General features: G+C 41.0%; 1 protein-coding gene across 4 annotated transcripts in view; it reads left to right on the top strand.

Moving 5' to 3' along the window:
* The window catches only part of CBFA2T2 (CBFA2/RUNX1 partner transcriptional co-repressor 2), a 166,230-nt gene that overhangs the window by 926 nt on the left and 142,316 nt on the right, over nucleotides 1–22,988 (top strand). The gene's annotated exons all lie outside the window — the stretch shown is intronic.

Below are 22,988 nucleotides of genomic sequence, written 5' to 3'. Positions count from 1 at the left end.
TTCCTCCCAGAGATTTGTTGTCTCTCTGATCTAATTGTTAATTACGCCTTACCTGCATTGATCCAGTGGCCCCCGAGCATTGTGATATCCGTGGGCACAGGCAGAGTGTCTCAATACCAAAAATAAAATTTTCATTGGTTGTCGTTAGGCATTAGTGGCGGCCAACATTTTGTGAGGTCCAGGTATTTTGCAGTCTATTTAATATTTATTAAATCATCTCTTAAGTGAAACGGAGCCTTTTAGGCCCTGGGAATAGAGTGGCAACAAACAAGATAGATCAAACACGTGCTTTGAATTTAGTTGGGGGTTGAACGGGTAAATGAAGAGACAGAAAAATCCCTCCCTGAAGCTTAGTGGCAACCAGAATAAGAAGTACTTACCTTCAGTATGCACATTTTTGCAGGTGATGCAGCTTGAGGGAGGGAGGGGCTCTCTCTAAGGGCACACAGCATGGACTGGGTAGATGAGGGATTCCAGAGCAGTGTGGGAGCGGAGCCTACCTTCTTTAACACAAAAGGGTTACAACCTCGCTTCTTTCTCTTGGCACCCATTAAATGGTGCCAAACACTTAGATGCAGCCAGCCAATGCCTCATCCTAGTCGACCCTTTAATTGTTTTTGATGGTTTGGTGCAGGCAGATAAAGGTGACCTTAGGTATGATGGCAAAGGTGCCCCATCTCAGTAAAGTGAAAGGACCCATGATGTGAACTTAAAATCTTAATCTCTTTCATGCAGTGTTCAGTTGAAAAGCATGTCTGAAAGGACATTTTTTTTGTTTTATTATGTAACTTCGGTTAGGGATTTGTGCATGTGTTACTGTTCCTCAGAGAATTCTATATTACCTGCCTAGGCAGTAGAGCACTGATGGCATAATGGTTAGACCTCGGGCTGCTAACCAGGTCAGCAGTTCGAAAACACCAGCCGCTCCGTCTCAAGAACCCAAAGGGGCAGTTCTACCCTGCTCTGTTAGGTCTCTGTGAGCTGGAATTGACTCATAAGTGAGCCAGTGTGCTTCCTATAGTTACAGAGGGAAAGTTTTAGAGGGCAAGTTGTTGAAGTGGAATGGTACCGAGAAGGCTTTTTTTTGGCTTTTTAACCCTTTACTGAACGTTGGGCTTACAAAGCTGAGTAAACCATTGCCTCCAAAAGCTTATCTATAGCCTTGATTAGCTAATGCTTTTAACTATCAGTGCTGGGATCTCTGCCCTGAGACAAAGCTTGAGCCCCTGACCCAGAGACCCTGAGGACGTAGACTAGAGGAGTGGCCACAACTGTTTTCAGTGTTCATTCTATGTTATTTTAAGCTACCATGTGCAGAAAAAGACATTTGCAGAAGGATGAGCAAAAGCAGGCAAGGGGCAGTCCCAGTGTTAGCTTTTCCACTTTCCCTTATGAGCAGTCATTACAGCGACTAGGGTGGACCAGTGGTTTAGAGGTGGCCTTATCCTCTCCACCCATCAGTTTTGGGAGTTGTTGGGGGCGTCTTGCTTATTCAGTAGAGGCAGTAGGATGTAATGGCTTAGACTGAAATTTTAAGCTTTTGAAATTCACTCTGGAGTTTTGCCTAGGTGCAGGCCTTGTATCTCAAGACTTAAAGGTCAATTACTTAACCTTTCTGTACATTTTGTTTTTCTCATTTGTAAAATTGAGATGAGAATTCCTATTTGATTTGCACTTCTATGTCAAAGATTAGTCCACATATATGTTCATATAATGTATGTATATGTTAATGCAAACATACATGGTAATGCAAATAGAGTCATATTTTGGGCGCTGCTTGTGACTGAGGATACAATGACAATTTAGGACCTCACAAAAACTCTTAAAGCTGAGGTTTTTGGTATGTCAGAGGGGCGTGGCTGAGTGCTTTGTCAGCTTCCAGGTAAGGAGGTGACATTTGAACCGGTCCTTAAAGAAGTTCACTCACTCTCACTGCCATTGAGTTGACTCTTACTTATAGGGACTCTATAGGGCAGGGTGGAACTGCCTCTGGGGTTCCTAGACTGTCATTCTTTTTTTTCCTCATCATTCTTTTTTTTTCCAGTATCATTTTATTGGGAGACTCTTACAAATCTTATAACAATCCATCATTCAGTTGTATCAAGCACACTTGGACATATGTTGCCATCAACATTTCCAAAAGTTTCTTTCTACTTAGCCCGTGGTATCTGCTCCTCTTTTTGTAAGTACCCCCCCCCTCCCCTCGAGACTGTAACTCTTTCCCTGAGTGAGTAGTCTTTCTCCAGCAGAGCTGCTGGTGGTTTTGAACTGATCACCTTCTAGTTAGCAGTCCAGTGTGTAACCACTGCCACCAGAGCTCCCTTAAAGAAGTAGTGGGACTTTTTCCAGGAGGAGGAGGTGGTGCAGACTTACTGGCTGAGGTAGTGGGGTGTGGAAACTTGGAGGCTCTTGAGGGCTTGGTAAGTAGTTCCTCAGATCTGGAGCTATGGAGCACCTGGGTGGGGCCAGTGAATTCTGGCTGCAGTTGTGCCTGGCAGAGGCCAGATGGCAAGGAATCATGTTCCAGAACTTTTCATAGCACTCCAGCTCTTTCTCTGGTGGGACTTAATTAATTCTGTCACCTGAGTTATCTAAGAATATAAGTTCTTTGAGGCTTGTACTGTTTGCAATTTTGTTTTGCCTTGCAAGGTCCACCCCCATCCCCCCAGGTGTTTATTTATACTTAATATGATTATCACCAGGTCTTACAAAGTTGCCATGTCTTTTAGTTTAGGCTAATGCAGAATAGGAAGATGGGCACTTGGAGCCCTGAAAGCTAAATGTGAATATACCAAGCAGTCTCCTTCAAGCCCTGAATTGTTAAGAAGGATCCCAGAATTAGAAGGCCTGGCATAAAAGGGAGTGAAAAGTGGAAGAGAACTCAAAATCATAAATGAGATCAGACTTGGGAAACCCCAAGACTGTGACCCTCAGTCACCCTTCAGGTCTGGGACTGAATTTAGACTGAGTTACATTAAACAAACACAGATGAAAGGGGCATCCTGTATGCAGGGACTGAGGGTTAAGAAAGAAGCAGCAGTGGAAACTGGGAGGAAGTGATGATAACTGAGGGGATTGAAATGGATGAGTTGAAATGAAATGTGTATAAATTGTTGAATGTAAAACAGATGATCTGCGCTGTAAAGCTTCAAAACCCCAACCAGCTCTGCAGCATGAGTGTATCAGCAGTTTAGGGGGACAGGAGACTGTTAGATGACAGAAGTGTCATGCTTAAAAGTAGAATGGGCAACAAATGTACACATGTGCTGGACACAATGGATTTATGTATGGATTGTGATAAGAGTTGTTTAAGCCCCCAATATAATGATTTAAAAACAAACAAACAAACGTACCAGTAGAATGTTCCCAAGTCTTGGGGAAACCAACTCATTCACTGCCATTAAGTTGGGTCCAACCCACAGTGACTCTATAGCACAGAGTAGGGTTGTCTTACAGGACTTTGGCCAGACTGCCAGATCTTTCTCCGTAGAGCAGCTAGTGTGTTTGAACTGTCAGCTTCTTGGTTAGCAGCTGAATACTTTAACCGCAGTACCACCAAGGCTGGGGAAGGGAATACAAATTATTTTATTTTAAAACTTTTTATATGTTTGTGTGAAAATATACTGAGCCAGGTTACTTTACCATACAGAATTTTGTTTCCTAACATTGACTAATCCCTACAATGTAACAGCGCTCTGCCCACTTCCCTGGTATTTCCTGTTTCCATTTGCCTTTTCTGACTTTTGAAATTTATCCCTGAGCAACTCTGCCCTTTTGGTTTCCTTTTTTTGGTGGGTGGGGGCTGGGGCTCTCAATATAATTTTTTTATTGTGATGACAATGAAGTTTATTGTTGTATCCACTTTAAAGTGTATAGTACAGTGGCATGAAGTACCTTATAATATTGACCAATTATCACCGCTACCTCGAGAAGTCCTGGTAGCCTAGTAGGTTATACGTTGGGCTGCTAGCTGTTAGGTCAGCATTTGGAGACCACCAGCTACTCTAAGGGAGAAAGATGAGGTTTTTCTGTTCTTAAAAAGAATTACAACCCGGAACCCCACTGGGGCAGTTCTGCGTCATCCTATAGGGCAGCCGGGAATCGGACTCAACTAGATGGCCGTGAGTTTTGGTTTTGCCTATCACCACTGTTTAGTTCCAGAACTTTGTTTATCCCAAAGGGAAACTCTTCCCATTATACAGTCATTCATTATCTCCCTCCCCCACCTGCACGTACGCCCAGCCCCTCAAACAGAAAGGCCAAACTCATTGCCGTGGAGTCAATTCTGACCTTTTAAATCCTTTAATTGGGAACTCTTACAGATATCATATTCCATAGTTCCCGCATATCAAGCAGTATTATACAATTGCTACCAGTCAGTTTTGAAACATTTTCTTTCTTGAACTCCTTGATGTCAGCTCCCCTTCACCTCTCCCCCCCAAACCCTTATTATTATTACTATAATTATCTTGCTGCATCTTATATCATCCATTATATCCATTCACACACAGTTCTGTTCGTTCCCCTCAAGTGGGGTTATATAGTCATCAGTGCTATAGCAGCTGCCCCTTTCACGCACACCCCTTTCCATTCCATTCTCAGAGAGCCATCACTCCTGTTACTGATCCTGAAGGTCTACTGGTTGTTTCATAATTGATTGTGTTTAGGAATGAAGACCTTCCAGGGTATATAAATGACTGATTCTTCAAGGCTACTCCCGTCATCCAGTCGATTCTAACGCAGCACCCTTCTGAGAGAGTAGAAGTGCTCTTTAAGGTTTTGGAGACTGAAACCTTTATGGAAGCTGGCGCTTCTTCATCTTTTCCCCATTGAATACCTGGTGGGATTTGATCTGGAGCCTTGCTGTTAGGGGTACAAAACATAGCTCCTTAGTCTGTTTGTTAGGTGCCATTGAGTTGGTTCCAACTCATAGCCAGCCTCTCTGTGTACAAAAGATTACTGTCAAGTCTTGTGGACGTTTGAGCCTGTTGTAGCTGCTGTTGATAGTCCACTCCATAGTGGGTCTCCTTTTTGCCTGACTTTCTACCAAGCATGATCTCCTTTTCCAGGGACTAGTCTTAAGGAATCTTAAGCAGTTATAAGTGGAATGGTAAGTGACCATATTTATGAGAAATTTGTCCATTGTGCATTATTAGTGAAAAGTGGGGAGAATTGTCAAGTTTAGTGGCTCTCTCTGGACACTTGTAGAATTGTGGAAGAGGTATACTAGCAAGACTTCTGAGGTTGAAGAAGGTCTTTCATTTGCTCCTCTAGATTTGCCCCTATTCTGCCCACCCTATTCTCTAACTGGGGGTGCTTGCTTACCTACACGGCTGCATCACTGGCCTTCCTTCCCCTTTGGGGTAACACAATTGTTTATCATGCTCCTCCCCATGGCCATAGCTTCTAGCTGGCTTTGTCACTTGATTGAAAGCCACAATTCAAAAAATGGTCCTTTCTCAGTTTTCATTACTTTATCGTTGAGCCTGCTTGCACTAGTCCCAGAGTCGCAGGGCACTACATTGTCCCCTGTGATGATCTTGTACCATTGCACACATTTTTTCCCCCTTTGCCCCCACCCACCCCGCCCACCCTCTGTATAGTCACTTTTATGGATTGCATTGTATCCCCAAAATATGTGTTTGTAAATCCTAATCTCTAAGACTGCTTATCCCATTTGGGAATGGGTTGTCTGCATTATGTTAATGAGACAGAATTAAGATAGGGTGTTTCTTAAGTCAATAACCCTTGAGATGTCAAAGCAATGAAACAATCAAGCTAATAGAGGTGGGAGAAGAGAGAGGAAGATTGCCCAGGAGCAGAAGCCCAAAAGAGACAATAATCTTGCTTCAAAGACAACAGAGAGGCTTGCTCCCCGAGAGCTGATACTCTGAATTTGCACTTCTGACTTCCTGCGCCCTGGGAAAAGAGATCCCTGTTAGTTAAAGCCACACATTTGTGGTATTTCTGTGATAGCAGCCCGAGTTTGCTAAGACAAGCACCTTGTTAAATCCTCTTTGAATTTTCCTTACGGCACTATTCCTTCTCTTTCCTTTTTGGGCCATGGCTCTATAGTTGAATCTTGTATAGAATGATTTCTTAGATGTTCTCTCTGAGCTTACTTATGTGCTACAGGTACTAACAGAGGTACTTGTTTGCTTCTCCCACTTGTTGCAAATTTAAAAGAACTAAATCAGATGGTGAGGAGAGAGGTACTACCCTAAGCAAGCATACAGACAAGCGTCCCTCATCCTTTCCTGTCCTTCTTACCAGCTATGCCACATTGGCCAGGTGGCAATATGGGTTAGGTGTTGCGCTGTTAACCACAATAATTTTCAAGTTCATCAGTCCCTCCAAGGAGAAACATTGAGGCTGCCTTCTCCCACAAAGATTTACAGTCCAGGACAACAGAAAAGTGAGTGAAGGGAGACAGTGGTTGGTGTAAGGCATGAAAAAAAAAAATCCCACAAAGATTTACAGTCCAGGACAACAGAAAAGTGAGTGAAGGGAGACAGTGGTTGGTGTAAGGCATGAAAAAAAAAAATCAGATCATAGGGAGGGAGGGTGGGGAACAGGGTTTGTGTGTGAGCTGATAGCAAGGGCTCAAGTAGAAAGAAAATGTTTTGAAAGTGATGATGGCAACATATGTACAGATAATGCACGACACAATGGACTGTGATAAGAGCTGTAAGAGCCCCCCAATAAAATGATTAGAGAAATAAAGATTTACAGTCTAGGAAACCCTGTGAGAACAGATGTACTCTTCCCTAGGATTCCTGTGAGTTGGAATCAACTCAATGGCAGTTTGCGTTGGGTTTGGTTTTAGTTTATGCTACATTGATGTATTTAGTTATTTTCCCAAACTTGGATGAGAAAAACCACCAAAAAATCTGGGACCATAAACATAAAAAAAGAAAATGTCTGGGACCAGTTATTCTGGAGACAAATAGCTCTGCAGGTTCCCTGTAGACCTTGAGTCCATCACTGTTTGGGCAGTCAGTTTCCTTAATGAGCACAACAAGTTACATTACAGTTAATAACTTGCTTAAGTGAAAGATGAATCCATAACTGGAATAATTGACATCATCATAATAAATGGGGGAAACTGGAATTTTAAAGGATTTTTCTAGTTGGATCAAAAGTCAACCTTCATGGAAGAAGCAGTCAAGAAGTCATAGGATATATTGCATTGAGCAAGTCTACTGCACAAGAATTTAAACTTTCCTAAAAGCAAAGGTACTGGGTTGTCTTTGTCAGGTTAATAGAAAGATTTGGTGTAGGGTGTGCTTTGAGTCAACCTCTGATAAGTAAAAGATCTTATAGAATGTGCACCTTAACCAAGCCATAGTCTCTTCCATTGCTTCATATACACATGAAAGTTGGACACTGAGAAAAAGGCAGGAGTTGCATTTGAATTGTGTATCCATCCCTTGGACTATAAAAAGAATAAAGTGTTACTGTGAGTTGGAATCAACTCTATGGCAGTGATTGAGTCAGAAGTAAGGATGGTGAAATTGCCTCTTGCTTATGTTATCAGAAGAGACCAGTCTCAAGAAAAGGACATGTTTGGCAAAGTAGAGGGTCCTTGCAAACAAGGGCCTCTCAGAGAGGTGAATGCCACAGCCATGCAGAGATCCTGAAGGTATTTGTAAGGTGCCCAGGAGTCCGAGCCCAGTTGGTGCCAGTTGACCACAAAGACTTTCTAGAGGCAGAGGTAGACGAGACATGAGCCAGCTTGTTTGGATAATGGGAAAAAGCAGAATTTGTAGACAGATTCAGGGCTTGTGTCCTAATTCTACTGGGAAATTATTAAACTTATGAGAAATTTAAAAAATCTATAAATGAAGTTCATTCCTGCCTATTGACTGCTTATTTGGGGCTAGACTGTGCTAAGTTACATACCCATCTTTTGCCTTTTAATCTTTATTTCCATTTTTTTTATTAACTTCCATTCTTTGAGGTAAGCCTTAAATCCGAATTTTACAAGCTGGAGGTAATTAATCAGCTATTCATCTGACAAGCCTGGATTAAAATCTAAATCTTCCTGATTACAGAACCTCAGCCCATAACTCATTTAAAATGTCACAATGAATGGAAAAAGCAAATCTCAGTTCTTCAATCTCCATCACTGTTAAATTCCAATTTAGGGAGGATGTTCAGGCTCTCGTTGCTTGAGGTTGTACATCACTTGCCTCCATATGGTGGCCGTTGAGTGAAGTGACTTGAAAAAGCTGGAGCAAAAATATTGTAAAACCTCAATTTAATCACCTTTAGCTACATGTTAGAGTTTACATTTCAATGAGCCCTGTGTAGAGTTTGGTATAAGTTCTTTTATTTTTATTTATTTATTTTAACAAATTTTATTGGTACTTAATCCATATATACACTATTCAGTAGTTCAGTCATAGAGAGATATAAGTTCTAAGATTGCTTGGTATATGCAAGTCAAGGCAGATAACCCTTCCGAAACAGTGACTGTGGTGGTTCCCTGAGGGTATGGGAAGGGGCTTGGGGATGGGAGGATGGGGAGCTGAAAGTATTGATGACTGTGTAACCTCACTTGATGGGATCGAGTACAGAATAGTATGTGAATGGATAGATAGCACTGTGTAAGATGGTGGGTGGGGAGAATAAGGGTTTCTGTGGGGCATGGGGGAGGAAGGGGACAAAAGGAGCTGATATCCAGAAGTTCAAGAAAGAAAATGTTTTGAAACTGATTGTGTTAGCAATTGTTTAATACTGCTTGATGTGATTAAATGGTGGAATGTTAGGCTTATCTGTAAGAGCTCCCAATAAAATGATAAAAAAAGATTTAGTAAGTTCTTTTATGACTGAAGTATGGAATCATATATCTATTAAATCCGAATTAGTAATAAAAAGATACAAGTTATTTTGGTAACAAAGCCGTCGTTTGATTACTGATGTTTAGAAGGTTGGGATTTACCCAATAGAATCAGGGTTTGGACACTTAAAGTAATTTTGCCTTGGCTTTAGCTTCTGAATAAATGTATGCTAGTTTGGAATTGAAAGAAGCCCTGCAAGCAGACATCCCCTTGCAGAAGGGTCACGGGGAGGAGATGAGCTAGTCAGGGTGCAGTATAGCAATGATGAAACATACAATTTTCCTTTAATTCTTGAATGCTTCCTTTCCCTCACTATCATGATCCCAGTTCTACCTTACAAATCCTGCTGGACCGGAGGATGTACACTGTAAAGATAGGAACTGGAAACACAGGGAATCCAGGACAGATGAATCTCACAGGACCAGTGGTGAGAAGAATGGTGATACCAGGAGGGTGGAGGGAAGGTGAGGGAGAAAGGGGGAACAGATTACAAGATTACAAGGATCTACATATACCCTCCCTGGGGGATGGACAGATACACAGGGCTCAAGCAGAAATCAAATGTTTTGAAAATGATGAGGGAAATAAATGTACAAAAGTGCTTGACACAGTGGATGTATGTGTGGATTGTGATAAGAGTTGTACAAACCCCCAATAAAATGATTTAATTATTTTTAAAAAACATGAAAAAAAATAATTTGGGCAATGAATGTGCAAATGTGCTTTACACAATTGATGTATGTATGGATTGTGATAGGAGTTGTATGAGCTCCTATTAAAATAATTTTTTAAAAAAGAAAAGAAACAAGCAAAAATAATTTATAAATTATCAAGGGTTTGAGAGGGAGGGTGGCAGAGCAAGGGAAAAAATGAGCTGATATCAAGGGTTCAAGTAGAAAGAAAATGTTCTGAGAATGATAATGGCAACAAGTTACAAATGTGCTTGACACCATGTATGGATTGTGAAAAGAGTTGTATGAGCCCCCAATAAAAAGATTTTTTTAAAAGGAGCCCTGGTGGCATAGTGGTTACACATAGGGCTACTAACTGCAAGGCTCCTTGGGAGGAAGAAGAGAAGAGGCTTTCTACTCTGGTAAAGAGTTAGGAAAACCACAGGGGCAGTTATATTCTGTCCTATCTGGTCGCATTAAGTCAGCATTGACTCAATGGCAGTGAAGTTTTTTTGGTTTATTTTGGAGCTGGTTGGCCTTTCTACATCAGAATAGAGTCTAGAAATCAGTAGAAATGGCCTTTTTGCTTGTTCTTGAATAGTAAGCTTGGTGTAGGTTATGTGAGTCCAGACTTTATGATTGGTTGCTGACTTTAATGAATGTAGGCACAGAAAAAATGGTTTAATTGATAGTTGTCTTTTTTAATCATTTTATTGGGGTCTCGTACAACTCTTATCACAATCCATACATCCATCCATTGTGTCAAGCACATTTGTACATTTGTTGCCATCATCATTCTCAAAACATTTGCTTCTGCTTGAGCCCTTGGTATCAGCTCCTCATTTTTCCCCTCCCCTCTACTTCCCCCTTCCTCATGAACCCTTGATAATTTTTAAAAATAATTTTATTGGGGCTGATACAACTCTTATCACAGTCCATACATACATCGATTGAGTAAAGCACCCTTACACATTCGTTGCCCTCATCATTCTCAAAATTCGCCTTCCGCTTGGGTTCCTGGAATCAGCTCATTTTCCTTTTTTCCCTCCCACTCCCTCCCAATAATTTATAAATTACTATAATTTTGTCATATCTTACATAGTCTGGCATATCCCTTCACCCACTTTCCTGTTGTCCATCCCCCAGGGAGGAGGTTATATGTAGATTCTTGTAATTGGTTCCCCAAATTAATAGTTTTTAATGAATGAGTAGACCCAAGATGAGTTATGCTTTAAGTTCCTATCTCTTCCAGGGTAGTAAAAACAGTGAGGAGTGGTGGGAAAGTAAATCTCCTTTACCTGCTGGTTTCAGATGCTTTTAGATTCAGAGTATTTTTTTACCTGTTGGTTTCAGACCCTTTTAGATTTAGAGTATTTTAAACCTAAAGTCAGAAAGTGATCACTTAGGTATAAAGGTCTGCTTCAAATCCCTGAAAGTTTGAGGGCTGTTACTGGAGAATTTCTTCCCTAGAGATCGTTTGTGCATGGATCTGATTACTAAGGACAGAGCCTGGATAGCACCACACCGGCAAGCCCCATGTGCAACCTGAGCCATGTATGTACACCACAGAGCCTGTTTCTGGGTTTTATTATGGGCTCAGTGAAGTCGACTTAGCTTGTCTGCTTTCTGTCTCTGGCCCCTAGAAGGCCTTGAGGATATTGGAAACTCTTGGGGCCAGGAACCATTCATTAAACTTGTGATATCAGCCAATAGCAACAATGTGTGAACTCAGTCTGACTTTTCCAGCCAGTTCTTAAAAGAGGGAGAAAAAACCCCCAACTCTTTGCTAGACTTTCTGTTAAAAGGTCTGTCTTAGAAAAATCCTGGGAAGGAGTTACCAGTTGACCACAAATTTTCTGATTTTAGCAGCTGAGCAGGTGATGTCAGTGAACTTCAACCCTTCCCCCCGCCCCCCCAACCACACAGGCTCATTCTGCACAGCTCTGTGAGAAGAGGTCTACTACAGTGGAGAGATGGTGCCAGCAACCTTTACTTTGGAATGTGGCTCTTTTAAGAGTTTGATTCTCCCTCTCTCTGCCCTTTACATTGTAATGAAATGCAGACATTCAAGTGCAGGTCAGAATAACCCAGAGCTAGGTATCCTTTGGTCTAAATTTATAGTGTTGATGTTGGCTAGACCTTTCAATTAAATTAACTGATGGTGACAATTATGTAATTTGACCTTGCCAACAGCTTAAGTGAAATGTTACTGCAGACAGTTCCGGGGTTACAAATGGCTTCCATTCATAAGTGTCTTTAAATTTAATGTGTACCTAAATCAGAAGATAGGTACAATGACATCTATAAACTGTGACAAATCATAATTTATAGTATCCCTTTTTATGCACAAAAAGCATTATAAAAACATTTCCAGATACACTGAAACATTGTTACCATAATAATGGAATAATCATAAGAATGCTTCATTGCAGAATAGTACCCATTTGTTACTGCACACCATCGTTTGTACCTCAGATCTTTAATATTGGAAGGGGGGTTGTAAAAGTTATACTTAAGGTCAGCTGTTTGTAACCCAGGGACTTTTTGTGCCAGGCATTGTACACTTAATGGCTTTGACACACAACTTTGCCCTTTTTGTCTCTTACTGGTATTTTCTTTATTGCTTTGTAAACTTAGCCTACTTTCACTTGTTTGAAGTTACATGGAGCTAGAGATCCATTCTGATGGAGCTACGCTAACCACACACACATGCTACCATTGGTGTTGTTCCTGACTCTGAATGACCTTAGGTCATAGGACAGGGCCTTAAATCTTTATGGAAGTAAGTTGCCCTTTCTTTCTCTTGGTGGCTCATGGATTTGAATCGGTTAGTTGCTTAACCATTGTGTCACGGAGGCTCACTCTTCCCTTCCTTTTGTTTTTGTTTAGTGAGCAGAAAAAAGTTTTATTAGCGTAAGAATCAAAGAGAAAGAGATGAGAAATGAGTCTCCATTATCAAGGATATGTGTAACCAAATCCTTCCTTCATTTATTAATGTTCATGGTAATCTTCCGGGAGCTCTGATGGTATAGTGGTTAAACATTGGACTGCTATTCAGATGGTTAGCAGTTCAAATCCACCAGCAACTCCACAGGAGAAAGAGTAGGCTTTCTACTCTAGTAGGCGGTTACAGTTTGGGAAATCCACAGGAGGTCACCATGAATCAGTATTGACTCTATGGCAGTGAGTTTGGTTTGGGAGTAGTCTTCTGAAAAATGTACTATATTTTAGTGTAAATAATTACGTGGTATGCAAAATTAGTATCTTTTTCTTCCAAAAATACTTTGCTGAGCAGGGAGGTGTGACGTACCTTATACTTCAGTGAGGAGGGCATTGGCTGGCAAAAATGTGTAGCATTCATGTTATTTGTGTAAAAATAATGAGTACTTCCTGTAGTAAGTTACAAATTTAATGTATCTTTACCATAAAGTATATAATGCTTACTTCCCAAAAATAAGACATGCTCTTATGTAACCCCAGTATACTTAGGAAAAAACGCAGATGAAATATTAGCTAACATACAGATCATGTTCAAATTTGGTGGTTGGTTCTGATAATATTTTTACTAGGAAGGGGCGCACCCTCCCTCCCCCCACTCTCATCCGGTTTAGGTTCATGTATTGTATTTAGTGGTCATGTTTCCTTCAGTCTGGAAGAGTCAATCCATCAGTCTTTATCTTTCATGACCTTGACTTTTCTGTAGGGTATTGGCCAGTTATTTTCTAGAAAAACCCTCATTTTGGATGTTTTTCTTCTCATGGATAGATTTTGATTATGCATTTCTGGCAAGGTCATCCCAAAGTCATGTGTGTCCTTAATATATCAGGAGGGAAGTATATGATATTCATTTGTCCATTGCTAATGATATTAATGATAGTAACTAACCACTTGGTTAAGATGATGCCTGCTAAGTATCTCCCCTATAAAAGTATTTATTATTTTTCCCTTTTTAATTGATACAATCTTATGGGAGAGGGGGAGGTTATTTTGAGTCCATTTATAAAGATAACTTATTTTTCAACAAACTTTACCCTCTGACTTTAGTATTGGGAGATGAATTTTGTTTGAGTAAATTGTACTGGTAGTTGCTTAATCTATTTAATTCCTTTTATTGGAGAGAATTCTAGGGAGAATTGTCTTACTCTTACTTATATATGTTAATATGGGTTTATGGACTCACATTTTATTTGATGGGCTATAATCTGTTGCTATTATTGATTCTAGTTCTCAAATGGGTCCACATTCAGCCATTAGGAACCCCTCTTCAAGAATGCAATATTCTTGAATCACTTCATTACTTTTGGCACACCCCAAAATGCTTCAGGTTCATCTTTTTCCCATCTGACCATTGAAATTGGCTGTTTCTCCAAGCTGTTTTCTGACCTCTCGATTAATAGTCCAGTTAGTAACCCACTCTGCCTCTCCTGATTCCATCTCTCTCAGTTTTTCTTTGACCTGACCAATTATAACACCTCAGAATGCCTCATCTTGACTTACTGACAAGATAAAACAAAAATATTTCCTCTCACAGAACAGGACCCTTGTGTTCTAGAACTTACTACCAGCTTCTTTTCAGACACTCATTCCCTAAACGATGTGTCTTTGTTTTGATCAAGGCCACAGAGAAAGCTTTAGCCTTTAACCTCCTAATTCTATTTGTTTTAAAGATCATGTTACTGGGGGCTTTTACAGCTCTTATAACAATCCATACATCAATTGTACATATGTTACCTTCATTATTTTCTAAACATTTACTTTGTATTTGAGCCCTTAGAGCAGCGGTTCTCAACCTGTGGGTTGTAACCCCTTTGGGGGTCAAATGAACATTTCCCTGGGGTTGCCCGATTCCTAACAGTAGCAAAATTACAGTTATGAAGTAGCAACAAAAACAATTTTATGGTTGGGGGTCGCCACAACATGAGTAACTGTATTAAAGCGTCGCGGCATTAGGAAGGTTGAGAACCACTGCCTTAGAGCTTCTTAAGGGAAGAGAAAGACTTACTTTTGTGAGTGGCTAATGGATTTGAACTGAAGACCCTGCAGTTAGCAGCCTAACATATAAACTACTTAGACAGTTGACTCTAGTGAGTTACACAGTGAATTAAGGTGTGGTAAAACCACTTTGTTTTTCAGTTCCTTTTTCTGTGAACTTTTTGAAGTCCCTCATATTCTTTTTTTTTTTAAAATACTTTTATTGGGAGCTCTTACATCTCTTATCACAATCCATACATTCATCGAATGTGTCAAGCACATTTGCACATATGCCACCATCATCATTTTCAAAGCATTCTCTTCCCACTTGAGCCGCTGATATCAGCTCGCCATTTCTTCCCCCTCCCTCCTCGCCCACCATCCCTCATGAACACTTGATAAGTTATAGATTATTATTTCCATATCTTAAATGGTCCTCCATCACCCCTCACCCACTTTTCCGTTATTTGTCTTCCTAGAAGAGGTCTTAAAGTTGATCCTTGTTATTGATTCCCCGTTCTCCCTGCACCCTCCTCTAATCCTCCTGCCCTTGAATATTCTTATGTAGGTTGTATAATATCAGTATATAAAGAACCGACTCACTTTGTATTGTGTTTCATTGGACAGATTTCATCATTTAAAAATAATTTTTTTTACCCAGCCCACTATTAATGGACATTTGTATTCCAGTTCTTTGATTTTACAAACTTTGCAATGTAACTTTGTAGAGAATGTCTTTCCATGACTCTGTAAATTGTTAGAAGTAGAATTGTTGGGTAAAGAGTTTGTACATTAATGTAATTTTGATAAATGATGCCAAATTACTCTCCCAAAGAGATATACCAGTTTTTATACTCTTATCAGTAAAGTGACCAAGTAAAGAAGGGGGAGGAGAGGGAGAAGTTGAGAATAGACCAGGTGTGGGGTATTTAAAAGTAGCTGTGTGTTAATAGGATTTAAAGAACTGGGAGAGAAATAGCAGGGGCTGAGGCTAGAAGTCTTCCGGCAGGGCTAGGTCTTTTTTGCCTTTTTTTTTTGTATACTTGGATTTTATAATAGCTCATGGAGAGAATGACATAATGAAGGCAGTGTCCTAGATAGAGTAAGTACCCTGGTGACCCCATGAAGATGGACTTGTAGAGACTAGGCAGGAAACAATGAAATAGATTAACTTAATGCACTTGCCCTTCTTTCAGACCAAGTGTCTCAATTTTGGTTTTGGAAAATATGACTTGTGTCTTTTTTGCAAATTACCTTTTAATTTTATATTTAAAATGTAGCTTAAAAACATAGCTTTTGACTCTCTCACTCACTCTCTCTCACACTCACTCACTATCTCACTAATTCAATCACTCACCCTCTCTCTCACTTACTGACTGTCTCACTCTCTCTCACATTCACTCAGTCTCTCACTCTCTCACACTCACTCTCACTCACTCACCCACTCACTCTCTCACTCACTTACTCTCTCACACTCACTCACTCTCTCACTTACTGTCTCACTCTCACATTCACTCAGTCTCACTCTCTCTCACACTCACTCTCACTCACTCACCCACTCACTCACACTCACTCACTCATCCACTCACTCTCAGTCTCTCTCTCACTCACTCACTTAATCTCTCACACTCACTCATTCATTCACTCACTCACTCTCACATTCACTCTCTTTCACACTCACTCTCTCACACTCACTCACTCTCACTAATTCACTCACTCTCACTTACTCTCTCACTAATTCACTCACTCAACTCTCTCACTAATTCACTCATAAAAAAAAAGAAAAAGAAACATAGCTTTTATGTGGATACACTACATAATACATGTTGTTAGGTACTGTCCACTTGGTTCTGACTCATAGCAACCCTGGACGTACAACAGGAGGAAACACTACCTGGTCTCATACCATCCGCACAGTTGTTCTTATGTTTGAGCCTATTGTTGCATCAACTGTATAATTCCATCATAATTTTTTTTTGGGGGGAGTTGAAATTGATGGATTTTTGACTGCAGGGGATGGTCTGCACCCCAGCTCTCACTTTGCTCAAGGGTCAACTGTTTACGACGTGGAGAAATCGGATGGGGAAAGCATTCCTGGTTTGGAGACAGGAAACTTTTTTTTAATTTTATATTTCATTTTATTTTTTAATCATTCTATTAGGGGCTCATACAATTTTTATCACAATCCATACATACATCAATTGTGTAAAGCACATTTATGTATTCATTGCCCTCATTATTCTCAAAACATTTGCTCTCCCACCTAAACTAAACCCCTGGCATCAGCTCTTCATTTTTTCCCCTCCCTCCCTCATGAACCCTTGATAATTTATAAATTATTATTTTGTTATATCTTGCCCTATCCGACGTCTTCCTTTACCCACTTTTCTGTTGTCCATCCCCCAGAGAGGAGGTCACTGGTAGATCCTTGTAATCGGTTCCCCCTTTCCAACCCACCCTCCCTCTACCCTACCAGTATTGCCACTCACACCACTGGTCCTGAAGGAATCATCCGCTCTGGAGTTCCTGTGTTTCCAGTTCTTATCTGTACCGGTGTACATCTTCTGGTCTAGCCAGACTTGCAAGGTAGAATTGGAATCATGAGAGTAGGGGAGGGGGCAGGGGAAGTATTTAGGAACTAGGGGAAAGTTGTATGTTTCATTGTTGCTACATCGCACCCTGACTGGCTCGTCTCCACCCTGAGACCCTTCTGTAAGGGGATGTCCAGTGAGCTACAAATGGGCTTTGGGTCTCCATTCTGCACTCCCCTCCTCATTCACTATGATATTTTTTGTTCTGATGATGTCTGATACCTGATCCCTTTAACACCTCATGATCGAACAGGCTGGTGTGCTTCTTCCATGTGGGCTTTGTTGCTTCTGAGCTAGATGACCACTTGTTTACCTTCAATCCTTTAACACCCCATACTGTATATTTTTTGATAGCTGGGCACCATCAGCTTTCTTCACTACATTTGCTTATCCACCTGCTTTGTCTTCAGCAGTTGTGTCAGGAAGGTGAGCATCATAGAATGCCAATTTAATGAAGAAAGTATTCTTTCATTGAGGGAGTACTTGAGTGGAGGCCCAATGGCCTTCTGCTTCCTTAATACTAAACCTATAAATATATGCACATAGATCTAGTTCCCCATCCTCATATATAAATATATTTACATATGTACATGCCTTCATTTAGACCTCTATAAATGCTCTTTGCCTTCTAGCTCTTTCCTCTCTTTCCTTTAACTTTCCTCTTGTCCAAGTATCATGCTCAGTCTTCATTTGGGTTTCAGTAAATCCTCTTGGTTACTTACCCTTGATCATGCCCTACCAGGCCTCCTATACCCTCCTCACCACCGATTTGGATCACTTGTTCCCTTGTCCCTGGGTTTGTTAACACCACTACCTTTCCCCCCACCTACCCCTCTTCCATGTCCCCTGGAACTGTTGGTCCCGTTGTTTTCTCCTCCAGATTGTTCATCCAGCCTATCTTATTTACACCTGCGGAGATAATAAGATGCACAAAAACAGATCAAAACCAAGCCACAACATACAACAACAAACCAATGACAAAAACTAAAGCAAAACACAACAGGAAAGAACAACTTGTAGTTAGTTCAAGGATTGTTTGTTGGCCTTTAGGAGTGTTTTCCAGTCCAATCTGTTGGGGCACCACACCCTGGCCCCAAAGTCCACCTTCGGCATTCCCTGGGGACCTCATCGCTCCGTTCCCTTGCTGTTCTTTTGCACCCCCTTAGTGTTTTGCCTCGGTGTGGCGGGATCAGATCAGGTGCATTTCCCACACTGTGTCTCCGGTGTTGTCCCCTGTAGGGCTATGGGCCAGTGAGGGACATCATGTCTCATAGTGGGTTCAGCCATGTGGTCCTATCTGTGGACTGGCTGCTCTAATCAGGAACATCGTCCTCCAAGCCTGGTGGGCCAGGATGTGCTCCACTCTCTCCTCCTCCCATTTCATCTGATCCTGTGTAAAAGAAGACAGAGTCTTACTTTTGGAGGCGGGTTGTGGGCAGCATTTGGACAGGGCTTTTGATAGCCGGTGCCAGTGAACAATAGGCCAGGCAGGTTAAAGCAGCGTTTCGGGAAACGTTGAATGTTGCACTCTAATATTTGCCCTTAGGTTGGAGACACTGGGGCGTTTCTGATTGTATTGATATGCATGGTGACATTTTGCCTGTTAATGTAAACTGATTATATTATCAGGTATAAAAAGCCCAGCTGGGAGATTTGCCTCATGCTGACATTTGTATTGTGTGTAGTACTGCTGCTTGCTTGCCATTAGCATGGAATGCTGAAAAGACAATTATGTTTTGTAAGTGGTGTAGCCCAACAAAGAACCATTAAGTTAAGGAATCAACTCACTGCCATTGAGTCGATTCAGACTCAGTGATGATATGAAAGGGTACAACTGCCCCTGTGGGTTTCTAAGACTACTTTTTATGGGTGTAGAAAGTCTTATCTTTCCACCTGTAAGTTAAGGAAGTAGAAGAATTCTCAGTTACTGTTTTCTTGCAGGTTATCACCCCCACATGTTTGTAATACAGTGCAGCAATTTAGCTGATGCCATCTTTTAATAAGCTTTCCATTGTTTGGTGCTTCAAGATTTTGACAACCAGAAGACTCATTTTCCTCTGGGATAGGAGTGAATGTGGGCAAGTTGGGAGTGTGGGGTGTGTGTGGTATGTGTGTATTGGGGAGTGGTGTGTGTTTTCAGAGTCACCTAGCAGAGTTTTTTAATACTTCAACGTGTGATAATTTTTTTTAACATCCTCTCCTAGGTGATTCTCATTCTTGCCTGGTTATAAACCACTGTTTGAGCCATTCTGTCCTGCCCCCACATTATCTTCTTGTGATGCTTCTAATTAGAAGAAGGCGTTCAGATGGAACTTTGCTGTCCCATAAGGACTGCTGACCTCCGGTATATCTTTTGGCAGTGAGCATTAACTCATGTTGTCCACTTGCTGATCAGCTTTTCCTGTTGAATCATGGCCTTATTTATTCTGTTGTCATTGATTTTATTTTGCCTCAGTCTCTTTGTCTTCTACATTTGGTGCCTGTGCTAAAAGCTTCCTTCCCATTTATGTGAAACTGCTTTTTATCAGAACAAAGACAGAGAGAGTGATTGGATGCTCTGTCCTTGCTGTCCTAGCAATCTTTGAGCTTGTTTTGAGCATCTAGGAAGTGTGCACAGTGAATACTTAGGTTTTTGTTTCTGTTGAGGCAAATGAATATTTGAAATATAAAATCCAAACCTTTTGACATTGAGTTGATTCTGACTCACAGTGACCTCATGAAGGTTTTAAGCCTATAAATGTTGAATAGAGCAGATAACTTCATCTTTACCCCTTGGAGCACTTGATGGGTTTGAACTACCAACCTTGTGGTTAATAATCCAGTGCTTACCCAACAGGGCCATATAAAGCAAAAAACTAAACTCACTGCCATTACGTCGATCAACTCCTAGTGATCCTAAAGTCAGGGTAGAACGATCCTTGTGAGTTTCAGACACTGTTACTCTCTACATGTGTAGAAAACCTTTCTTATAAGGAGCAGCTAGTGATTTCCAACTGCTAACCTTGAGATTAGCAGTCCAGTGTGTAACCACTGTACCACCAGGGCTCCCTAGGAAAGTACAAAGGTCGTTGAACTGAAGGTCTCTGAGGTGCTTATTCTAGTCTGTGAGGGCTATCTAGTCTGTCATTCAGGGAGTCGGAAGTACCAAATCCGAAGGAGACACCCCAAAACCCCTCAGCGCTGTATATGGCATCTGACACTCTCTAACAATGTAATAATACCTTTAATAACCTTACTTCCTTCACTCTGGTGGCGGCAGGTGAAGAGGATAGCTATGCAGAGTAATTGGGGCATGCAAAATTTGGAGGCAGCAACTGGCTCAGATTTAATTTTTTAGTCGTCTTTTCTCTTCCAATTAAGGCTGTCACTTTAAATAAACAATTTTTAAGCAATCAAAGTTTCCAAGTTTTTCTAAGCACATGTTGGTTGTGGCAATGACAACTCTAATGTGCAGTAATCAAAGCTTGCTTGATTGTAGCATATTTACATAAATGCAGATTTGGAACTAAGTGTGACAGGATTATCTGGGGTGGTTGGCAAGGATTTGTAAACCCAAAAGGGGTTTATTTAAACTTCTGCTCTCAGAAATAAGAAATTGGGTTCTTATTAGGGCATAATTGGCTTGACTCCAGCTTTTTAGCTGGGAGGCTGCTGAAGAGTTCATTTATTGTGAGAGTTTGGACATGATGAGCACAAACTTGTTTAAAGGGAAGAATCTCTTTGTACATTTATTCATTTGCCAGCTCACCCCTGTTTACATGTGGACCCTCCTGAAGATGACAAGGAGAACAAGCAGACAGTCCAGGCCTGTGAAATACTAGACCGTGACAGACTGGTTTCCATTCCACAGATTAGAGGGAGATAGAGGTTTTGAGTATTTTTAATTTACCCTGAATAAATTGAAAAGAAACCTGTCGTGAAAGATCTGTCAGTGACATATGTGTAATTTTCTTCTTATTAAATAGGTCCTTGTAGCTAGGTAGAGTGCCCTGGGGGGTGGAGTAGTGGGATTCGCGTTGACTTGGCAAGGTCAGCCATTAGAAGTCACCAGTTTTCTAAAGGAGGCCTGGTGGTGCAGTGTGGTAAACATAGGGCTGCGCATCACAGCTTGGCAGTTCGAAGTCACCAGCTGCACTTCAGGAAGACAGTGGGACAGCCTTCCCATAAAGATATTTAAAGGTCTTGGAAACTCAACAGGGCCAGTTGTATTGTGTCCCTGTGAGTCAGAATTGATTTGTTGGCAGTGAGTGAGTGTGTCTGTCTATATAGACAGTGTAGCTTAGTGCAAAAATAATTTTGGATTGATTTTTCAACACTTAGATTTCAGTTTATGCTTGGGATTCAAGATGTGACTTTAGGATTGATTTTTCAACACTTAGATTTCAGTTTATGCTTGGGATTCAAGATGTGACTTTAGCCAATCACTCAATCTTGAACTATATTTTAAAATATGAAAAGAAACACTTGAAAATAATATTGTGCATTTAGTGAAAGTTTACACAATTCATTAGGCTCACATTTTGTTCAATCTTGTTTAAATTGTTCAATGATACGTTACCTTTTTGAAGTTGCAGCAGCATTCTTCTTAATTGAGTCCTGGTGGGTCAATTTTCAGTGTTTTAGTGTTTCCCTGCCTGCTTCCTCACCTGATGTTTGCTTTACGTAATCGTTGACCTTTTGGTCTCATGGCTTCTTTAGTTAAAATCAAATGAAAATAAGTTTGGAATGGCTTAAACGATGTCTTACAGGGTTGCTGTGAGTTGGACAAGGCTTGATGGCAGAGTTTTATGATTTAGTTCAAAGCCGGCTTTCAGGGGGTTGGCGGGAGTATAGTTTGAGAATTAAGTTCAGGGCAATAATTCATCTAGTCTTCATTGGTCCAGGAGGTCTAAATCCCCTTGAGAATTTGAAATTCTGTGCTCTCACCGACACTGTAACAGTCACTGAAGAACTTTTCACTCTTGCTATCCAATACACAAAATTTCCAGGGCAGCTCCTCCAGAGCAGGGCCATGAACCGACACTAGCCTTTTTGAAAAACATTTCACTCAAGTAATACTAGGCATTCTTAGGGAAAAAGAAGAAATTCCAATACCTAGAGTAACAAGTTAAAATTTCTTTTCACCTCATCACTGAAAGCTTGTCTCTCCAGGGACCTCTGTAGTACACAAATGTGTAGTGTTTCTCACAAGCGGAACTATACTCAACTTAATATCTTGCTGAGGCTTAATAATTTCCAGTCAGCTAGGGAACATCTACAAAACTGTTTCATCAGATCTTTGATTTAAACAACAGCAACGACGTTTATCTCTTACGTTGTCTTAAGTACCTTGGAACAGATTTTATAAACGACAGCAACATTCAGTATTGATTTGCTCAGTGTTAGAGTGAGATGCCTTTCAGGGGATCACACCTTTCATTTCAGAGACCTTTGCAAAGGCTCTGTAAGAAAGGCAGGTGTATGATGGAATGCTTCCTGAAGTTGCCAAGCGCCATTCAAATCCTCTTCCCTTCCTCACAAAGTGCAAACTCGTCCTTTCTGGAGCAATTGGCTTCTGCAGATGCACCTATTACATGGGTTGGTAAGAGAGGATGCTTTTTCATCTGACTTAATAGTAAGTAAATTTTAAAAAGAATTAATGGGTTCTCTAACCAGACAGAAGTGTGCTGGAAATGAACATAGGTCCTTCTTGGTCTTGTTGACACAGAGGAAGAGAGTAGCATCCGGCGGAGTCATCCCTCCAAGCCAAAGTCATAGGCGCCATGCCAGCTTTCAACCCATCGTGGCACAAAGCTATTAGCGAGCAAAGGAGCCTTGGTGGTGCAATGGTTAAGTGCTTGCCTGCTAACTAAAAGGTGGGTGGGTCTGGTAAGTTGTTCAACAGGCTGCTCTGGGCACAACAGTGGGCCCAG

The sequence above is a fragment of the Tenrec ecaudatus genome, chromosome 12 (genome assembly GCF_050624435.1).
Source record: "Tenrec ecaudatus isolate mTenEca1 chromosome 12, mTenEca1.hap1, whole genome shotgun sequence".
NCBI classification, from domain to species: domain Eukaryota; kingdom Metazoa; phylum Chordata; class Mammalia; order Afrosoricida; family Tenrecidae; genus Tenrec; species Tenrec ecaudatus.
This window is presented reverse-complemented; position numbering and strand designations above follow the sequence as displayed.